The 9511-nt window shown below is 40.5% G+C and overlaps 1 protein-coding gene across 1 annotated transcript in view; it reads right to left on the bottom strand.

Annotated features, from left to right (window-relative positions):
- Window positions 1-9511, bottom strand: part of NEDD9 (neural precursor cell expressed, developmentally down-regulated 9) — a 78520-nt gene that overhangs the window by 8516 nt on the left and 60493 nt on the right. The window lies entirely within an intron of this gene.

The raw sequence follows: 9511 nt of genomic DNA, 5'->3' as shown, positions 1-9511 counted from the left end.
TAACAGGATTTACATACTTAAAACTTTTTAAAAAAGAATCTAAAAATGTGTTGAATTTATGACAAACCGTTCCTCTCCCACAGTCACCTACCGCATTGTAAAAGATATCTACAGACAAAACTTCTGAGAAAGTTCTCCCTTAAGTTACTGGAAGTTTCCATAATGGATCACTCCAGACATTATCCCTCCCAGGCCACTCTCATGTAATACTGGGATTATATTGTTTGCCTGAGACACTTCTAACTTGTATCAACACCGCTTCCTCATGCTTTTTCTGTCAGCAGGGGCTAGTGATCAGATTAGCATGGTTTGCTGTGTATTTTTTTCATCTTTTTTTTTTGGTGTGTCTGTGTGTGTGTGTGTGTGTGCTGCCAATCAAACAAACACTTTCCACCCAAGTCAGGAACAGAGGGATTTGGTTTTAAACAATGTTTATTCACAGGTTCCTTCCAGGATCTCCAAAATTACAGCTACGGCGTTGCTTAATAATGAGTGTTCAAAAATGATCCTCTGGGAAAACAAACAAGGCACAGTAAAACCAAAGGGCTGTTTCCTGTACAGTCCATCTTCACGAACCCTTTTGCTACTGCGAACACTGTGGCGTTAGGCTGCTTGCCAGTAAGCCGGGAAGCTGCTCGACCATCCCAGAATAAAAAAAACCCAACAAAACCAAACCAGACTGTTCATGGCAGGCAACCTCATGCCAGCCCTGGAAGCGGGGAAGGACTGGTGCACCACTGCAGTTTGGCTCTGCTTTACCTGCTGATGGTAAGGTAAAGCCTCCCAAAGCTGGGAGTCAGGCTGTGTCAGGCTCCAAAAAGATGGGTATTGGTCCCTCAGTCTGAAATTTTTATAAACCCTCGCCCAGTTGTGGTCTACTCTGAAAGCTGAACTCTATCCTAAATCCAGATCAGGAGTCAAATTTGACCAGGTCTCTTCCAGGCCTCAGATGTGTGATGCTCCTTACAGTCCCGCCCATGGAGGAGAAGCTTGATGGCACCTCAGCTCTCCAAGGTTTGCACAGGAGTTTAGAGAAGCGCCCTTACACAGGCTCAGCAGTAACTGTCCTACCCATCTCATGCCTGAAGTCACTCAGGATACATTGACCCCACTACTCTCCTTGCTCAGAAAATGAATTTCCATGAACAAACTCAATTAAGTCATGGGTCTCTAATACAAAAAAGGGTGCTGATCTTCTCTTGTTATAGGTAAACATGATATTTTGCTTTTCAAAAATAGGACTGCTGGTGGCAAAGCAGATGATATCCTTATACCATGAAGCCTGGAACATATGTGGAAGAGAAGCTGCGCTCGTGCCTAGTGTTTACAGAGAGATCCTCCCTCACTCTGCATACAGGAGTATCATGCAGCTGCAGTTATTCTTGTAGCTCATCCTTAGAGGCCCTTCCCATTTTTCAGAACAGGCCGATATACCAGATGAGATATGAAAGGCTGATGCTACTGCAAGGCTGCTGTTTTTATTTACTGTGCTGTGATACAATCCTAAATAACTACACTAAAGCTAGACTGGCCAGATGAAGGAAGGACTTTTTTTATCACATATTTTGACACTTGCATCTTTCCCAGGCTTGACTAACTGGATGTAGTGGTCAAGCAGGGTTGCTCCTTCATTTGGGTCCAACAACCCCCTGTCCTGGGTGCTTCTGGCTGTTGTCAAAAAGTGAAGAGGTTGCAACACCAAGTGCCTGATTCTGGGCATTCGTGAGTACAGCTTGCCTACATAGGTGACTGTGGACAGAAGACCTGAGCTATCTGCAGGGCTGTGCTTAGCACTGCTCTCTACTTAAGGTGGCATTTATTTTCCAAATAAAAATGCATCAGAGGCTTTTATGTCTGCTCCTCTTTAGGATTCTGAAATAGCTATATAAAAGGCAGAAAATATGACTTTAAGAAACCTAGCAACGCCCAAGGTTTGTTGATAACATGAAAGACAACTTTTTTCTCCCGGTGACTCAGGTATATTTTCCTGTGTAGATGATTATTGTCCAGTTACAACGTGTTCTGAGTGATTTCATCACAAAATCCTCTGGTCTGCACTGAGTACAAGAACATTTCCTGTTGTACTTCTACTCCTCTTCCCTTCCAACACTTCTCATTAGATTAAATATCCCTCTGGACTGCTTGTTCCTAGTCAATTCAGATGAGAAGCTGCTCATCACCAAAACACATCCTGAGTGAACGTTTTGTAACAGTAATTAAAAGAATACCCATGCTACTTGATGAAGTGAAAATGTGGAGCATTTGTTCTGACTTTCATGACCCTAGGACACACAGGGGAAGCCAGGACATGTGGTCGCACTGCTGCTTTTGTATGGGGAAGAGGGAGGTAGCTGGGTTGGGTGAAGTACAAAAGCTACCAAACCCACTATTTTTAGAGCTTTTCATTTCAAGTATTCACCCACAAATGTATTTAATGAACTTGCTGCTTCTGAATTAGGTGCTCAGACTTTTCAATGCATTGTTGAACCATTTTTTTATGGCTTTGAATGGCTGATGGCAGTTTAGTCTTGAAGATGGACTTCGGAAGGAAGGAGATGGGCTGCAGAAGAAAAGTTCCCGTTCGCCCACTTCTGGAACAGGGATAGCACCCCCCTCTGGTACTTCAGAATTTATTTCCTAACAAACGTCACTGAACTCCAGACCTCATGAGGATTCTTTTACTTCTTCTCTTTTTAGAATGCCTGTGGTCATCCGAGTTTAAATAATCCTGCATTTCAAACTAGCAATTTTCTTTGTTTACACGTTAAAGGAAACAGATGGTGTTCCCACAAACTATCTAGCCCAACATTCTCAAAACATCGTTAACCACTTAATCCATGCAGAGCAACTAACGGGGACCAGGTTTGGCTCTGGTGAAACATGTAATGAGCCTATTTCAAACTTTCAGTGCTGCAAAACAAAGACAATTGAGCAGAAAGTTTGTTCTGTTCTTGCTGAAGACCATGCTCTTCCAAAAGCAATTACTTGTGTCTTTTCCATGCCAATGGCATGCTCCTAACCAAGAAAAAGAGCTGAATGTGCACATACTTTGCAAAATATCCAGTCCTGTGGTTCACTGAATCCCTCTTCCTTAAATATAAGAGAAAAAAAAAACCCAACATTCTATTTCTTCTAGGATTAAAATGGATGTTAGGCTGCAATAGAGAACATTCCTAACTGAGGCAGCAAGAAGATAGTTCTTATCCTTATGGCAGATGCACAACACTGTAGTTTTCATTGTTTAACAAGGACAAAGAGCAAATTAACCTACTGAAGCCAACAGAATTACTCTGAATTTTTAGCAGCACTGTGGAGGGCAGAATTCGACCTGTTCCCATGGACAGCAATGCCTGGTATGCAGAATGATGGGAACCAAGCTTTGCTGTGTTTTACAGGTGGGAGAAATGAAGCAGATATGTTGCATCTCTGCAACATCTTGCCCCCCACCCAAACCACAGGCAGACAGGAGAGCTGAAAAGGGCAGCCTGTTATTTCCCAGTACGGCCTCTTAACCCCAAGAACCTACTGATGCCTGCTGGCTGCTTTTAAAATAGATCAGTGCTTTTTGGAGGTGGAGAAGAGACAGACACATGAGGTAAATTTTATACATTTATTTAAAATCTGGATGAAGAATTGTATTAAAACGTATTTCCTCCCATGATACTCTCCTCTTCACCCCCCAGGTAACTTTCAGCAGTTGATGAGCTACTGCCATCATCTGCTGCTAATCTCAGCTTGTCAGTTCTGTATCTATTAAAATCAGCTGTAGCTTAGCCTGGGAAGAGTCCTGCCCTGGAGGGGGCCAAGTGGTGGTGTGTGAAATGGGGCTGTTCTAAAGCGTGGTACATGGGAAAAATGAATCAAAATGTAAGTAAAGGAAAAAGAGTGTGTTTGTTTTCTGTTGTAAAGTATTTCTGTAAGTTTAATACAAAACTTGAATCCCTACTTTCTTGAACTCCTAGTTCTTTGGAAGGCTGTGGCAGGAGTCATTGAGTGATTCTGGATCAGGCAGTGAGCCACCTCTCAGCCCTTCTTTCTGTTTTGCTGCATGTACTCAGGAAGCTACATGTGTCTCCTTAAATGTTTTTTCTTGGGGAAAGGTCCCATGGCTAAGATGAACTGCAAGAAGGTTGTGTTAAAGAAAAGAGTCTCTTAAGGTAACCTGGGTATTTGAAAGACCCTGGTTAGCTGGCTAAAACTCTGCCCTTTTTACAAAAGGTATATAGCGTTTCCTTTCCTGTCTTTTGTAAGCTGTATCAAGATTTCCAGTGACTGATAATGAATTTCCTGACAGTACTACCTATTGTATCACTCAGTATTGTCTGCTGTAAAAATAGAGCAAAAATATTTTTATGAGGCAGTTGCCTTGACTTGTGATATATGATGACATGAACCGATTTTCCCAGCTGCTAGTGAGTAAAGGTTGGAGTTTCATTCTCACACATGCTAAGGATACTCACTCTTCTAAATATTTGTTTTTTTAAGTGGCTACAGGTCTTAGGATTATCAAATCATAACACTTTATTTTAACCTAAATAATGTATGCACATTGGGCCACTATAAAATGCTCTAGTAGAGTATTTTCTGCCAGGACTGAGCTGTTGGAGAGCTTTTGATCAAGGCTCACAAGCTGAAAGAGAAGGGAGGAAGCCTACAGAGGTATTTCTTCTAATGCACCAAGCTTGTAGCTGCAACTATGGGTTGTTTCTAGTTGTATGAGCCCAAATGTTTCTGCAAGGCAAGAGGAAATCAACAGACATGACTGTATTTTCTTTCCTGGGCTGAGTTATCAGCTCTGTGTGGCGGAAAGAAATGTGGTATGAACACACACAGTGACACTGCTTCTTGTCTTTGATCGGGTGTTGCCCAGGGGATTTTCTAAGAAGTAAGATTCAAGATGTGTGAAGATAAGGATATGTGATAAATAATACCCTGATACAGAACTGATTCATAGTTCTTGATGTCGTTTGTCTTCAAAATGCCTGCGTATTTTCTCCTATGTTTTATGCCTATTTGTTGTTCAAGACCTATACCTATGAAGATCTGCTTTTCTGCTGTAACAGTACAAGCTCTCAGGGCTAAAGCACGTCCAAATGTCACTGATTCATAGTGTGTCAAATTGAAAATGCTTAACTTGGTAGGCTCAGGGATTTAAGCAAAAACTTTTTAATATGGCTATGAAGTGCTTCACCAGTTGATGCCCAGTCTTAAAAAAAAAAAAAAAAATGCCCCTGTGGTATTGTAACGCAAGTAACAAGTAACGAAAATGACTGTTACACATTCATCCTTTTGAAGTTGTATTATTTCAACCGGACTTAGGCAAGTTTTGAGTTGTGAGTCTTGAAGATGTAGAGAAGTTGTGAAACTGATTTAAAATAAAAAATGTGAAACCACAACCTGGCCTTGATTCAAACCCTCAACTGCTGGTGATATGGGTATAGCCAACTGTTCTGCACCTAAGCATAATTCTGACTTTTCAACTGCTGGTGTGACCCTTTCCATTAACCAGCACACAGAAGTGGGTTCATTACACTGTTTCTCAGTTTGTATTTTTTCCTACATCTAAAGTGCAGGTTTATTGGTTTTCCAAACTACTTTTTTTTTTTTTTTTTTTTTTAAATCTGTGGAGTTACATAAATGACCTAAGCTCCAATTAGCATACAGTGACAGGGCTGTATTAAGTGTAGTGGAATGGTGCTGATTTGCATCAGCTGTAGCTTTGGATTACAGTATTGAATTTTTGCTTGCTGCTGGTGTTCATAATCACAAACTAAATGCATGTACAAAGGCTTGTCTCTACAGATCTTACTGAATGAGCAGTACAAAGCACAAAAAATCTCAACAGTTCTGTCACTGACAAGATTTTACTGCCTTTTTATTTTTTTCTTTTAATGATTCTTTCACGACCTGATCCTGCTCTCACTTGTATTGACTCTAGGGTTTTCTGCTAGTTGTGTTACAAGCAACATTTCTGCTTGCTTCAGTGGAACAGGCTTGGTGCTGGCTGGCCTTGAATTGCAAGGCTGACTGGGAAGGGGTATTTCCTAGCTTCTGATGGAGTCATTCTTGCTTACAAAATGTGATTAAAAAGAGTTAAACCAACACTTCTGAGGATATTCCACTCTTTGAGAGGAAGAGCACAATAGAAACGAACAAAACATACCTGTTATTATTAAATGATCAGCATTATTATTAAATTATCTGCATTTTTAAGAGGACCATGGAAGAAAATACTTGTCCAACATTCTTGCTAAGAGTTTTACCAGTTTTATCCCCATGACAATTACTCATTTTCACACAGACAGTGATATCACCATTTCTGCATGTGTTGGCCAACAGGGCTAATGAGCAGACACGTTACAGTACTGGTGATAGAACAGGCATGCACTCCGAAATAAATGTCCGGATGGATCTTACAGAGAAACAAAACCCCCCAAATTATTGTGTGACAAGTTCTTCTAGGGAAGAAAAATGTTTATCTGATAAAGCATTCTCTGGAAACCTGTGAGTAAATTTGAGCCGGAGTTTTGATTGATGAGAAGTGTGTGGCAAAACTCAGAACCTCAGCCTTTTTAGTATCTTGCTTACGATAAATACTTGAAGCAGTGTCTTGCTTTATCCATCCCAGTCCAATTTTAAAAAGGCAGTCATATGAAGAACCATTTGCCAAAGTTGTGCTTGTTTTCTATGCTGGTAGTACTATGACTGTCTCATCTCAAAGACAGAAGTCTAAATTTAGGACAGGTTTGGAGGAGGAGAAGAAAAGAAGAAAAAGGATGAGATGAGGAGGTGCTGGGACAGGTAGGGTAAAGAGTGGTCTTAATGTTGTAAATGACATGAAATCCTAAAGGCTCACAAACAGTCTGGTTCAGTCCAAACAACTCATTTTAATTGTTTTGAGGAGCTTTAATCTTATTTCTGGTCTTTTTTTCCTCCTGTATTGAATTTGTAGTTGGAAAGTTTGGGGGGAGGGAATGTGGAAAGCTTCATTTGGGAATTGTTGAAGTAGGGTATTTCCATGACTTCTGGTTTCCCTTAAAATATATTCTTTCTTCTTTTAAAACATTTCTTGGAACAGATCCTTCCCTGTCACCAGTTTCGGTTTTGGTGAATTGGCATTTCCCAGTAGGCAAAAAAAAATAAAAAAAAAATGGTTGAGATGAAGCAATGTCAAGGAGTTTCAATTCCACAAGAGTGCTCTCGGAGGTACACTTGGGCAGAAACAGTGGAGGTGTACCTAAATAATTTAGGTTGGGAACTTTGTTGCTCTGAGAGAAGTAAGCAAAGGAAACCTTCCATCAGGAAGAAGCTCAATTTAATTAGATTTGTAGAGGTACTCTGGCTCCATTTCTGTACGGGTTTGTCAAGGTAGCTGTACAGACAAGTTGCTCCTATTAACTGGTGTTTAGATTAGCATAGCTTGCTTTGGCAAGTCTATGGAAGGCATAGACACCTTTTAAACAGATATAAACTCCATCCTTAATTGTCTGTTGCATCTATATAATAATTATACCAGATTGTGCATATAAAAAAGTTGTGATAAGACCCAATGGGAGTAAGTTAGTGTCTTTTAAGGATTAGGGATGGACTATCTTATGGAGCGTTTCTAACTCCTAAGAACTTAATGAGAGTAATTTCACTTTGATTCTATTCTAATGATCTGTTTGGGGATGAAAGCTTAATTTAGATGCTTTTTAAAAAAAAAAAAACAAAAAACCCTGATGCAATATTACCACTGCTATTTAAAGAAGAAAAATGGAAATGTTTCATGCCAGACATGTGGAATGATAATATTCTGATGCTACTTAGTCTTCCTCCAAAACATCACATCTACAAAAATCAAACTCCTGCGAAGCCTTTACATTTCAACAGAACTGTTTTCTGTCCGTCAGCAACCTGGCTTCATCTACCCATTTCCTCTCTCCAGAAACCACACTTCCTCCTTAAGATGAGATTCACTTTTTGAATAATCAGTTTTCCACTCACATCTCTGTAAAATGCTCTGCTGCTGTACTTGGGGTTTAGTACTTACAAGGAAATTTAGATTACCCAAACTTAGTGTTTGGTTAGTGTGTTTTCAGATGTAACCAAAAGTCCAGTTAGGTTTCTAACCACTAAGAGAGAGCCCATAAGCTTGCATTTTTCTTTGTATTATTTTTTTTTTTTTTTAGCTGAGGTTTGATCCTACACTTGTGCCTGTGCAGGCAGATTTGTGTCCCTGGGGATCTCAGTTGTTGGATGAGATTGCAGGACTGGCCTTTTTTTCTGATACTACAGGGAAAAAATGCATGCCTCTGGTCTACAAATAGAACTGATTAAAAAGAGCCCTGTGCTTAGGGAGAAACAGGGAGTAATGTTGAGCTCATATGTTTGCTCAGCCTAATAAAACGCAGTCTTTTTCTTAAAATACTTCTCTACAAATCACATCAGTGACTAACTACTGCTTACTAAGGAAGAAATTCTTTACAATGAGGGTGGTGAAACACTGGAACAGGTTGCCCAGGGAGGCAGTGGAGGCCCCATCCCTGGAAACATTCAAGGACAGGCTGGACAGGGCTCTGAGCAACCCGATCTAGTTAGCGGTGTCCCTGCTCACTGCAGGGGGGCTGGACTAGATGACCTCTAGGGGTCCCTTCCAACCCCAAGCATTCTACGATGCTATGATTACTCTGACTTGTGGATGAGTGTTTCTTCACTCAGTGGTTTTCATGGCGACCACTGAGGATAGATTAACTGCACAGGCTTTGTATCAGTAAAATGGCCTTTCTCCTATTTGTGTCACATGGAAAGTTACAAGTGGAACTCATGAGTCTAAGGAAAAGGCTATGTGCTGTTTTTACCATTGAGTTTGCATTTAATTTGAGAGAATATCATCCTTTAGAGTGCACTTTGTGAAACTGAGCACTGAATGCTATGTGTTACCTTTCCTGCTGCACCCAGCAAATTTGCTGTGTGTTTAGCACTTTTTAACACTTAAGCAATATTTTGTTACGAGGGATACAAATCCCCGAAGTAGCATTTGTAATGTGAAAGCAAAAAAGGGACTGTAAGATGACTGACCGGGCCATTTAAGTAAACCATATCACAGGAAGCTGTGACATTTCAGACTTGAGGGTAAACGGGGACAATATTCTATCTTGGAATGTAAATACATTTTGCCAACAAACTACTAGATATGCTCCCATTCTTTTTGATGACAAAATATATCTGCCGTGCAACTCTCTACTATGCTTAATGTACGACTTCTTACTTCATAAATGTGAAAAATGGGCAAGAAAAAAGATAATGATGTAAAGGCAGGCTTATTTCTGGAACAAACAATATATGCAGCCGTTTGTTTCCTCCCAGCTAAGACAATACTTGTTTAATTGGAAGGAAAAATGTCATAACATGGCTAACTGGCTTCTGCTACTGAAACCTGTGCCAGAGCTGTCAGGGTGGTGCTGCTTGTGGGGTGGCGTTTCTACTTTCTCATGGCTTCAAACAACGTGACTAGCATAGACAGGCTAGG

This window comes from Egretta garzetta, unplaced genomic scaffold (assembly GCF_000687185.1).
Source record: "Egretta garzetta isolate BGI_Z169 unplaced genomic scaffold, ASM68718v1 scaffold14, whole genome shotgun sequence".
In the NCBI taxonomy this organism is placed as follows: Eukaryota; Metazoa; Chordata; class Aves; order Pelecaniformes; family Ardeidae; genus Egretta; species Egretta garzetta.
The sequence above is the reverse complement of the archived record's forward strand: the minus strand, read 5'-3'. Positions and strand labels throughout refer to the sequence as shown.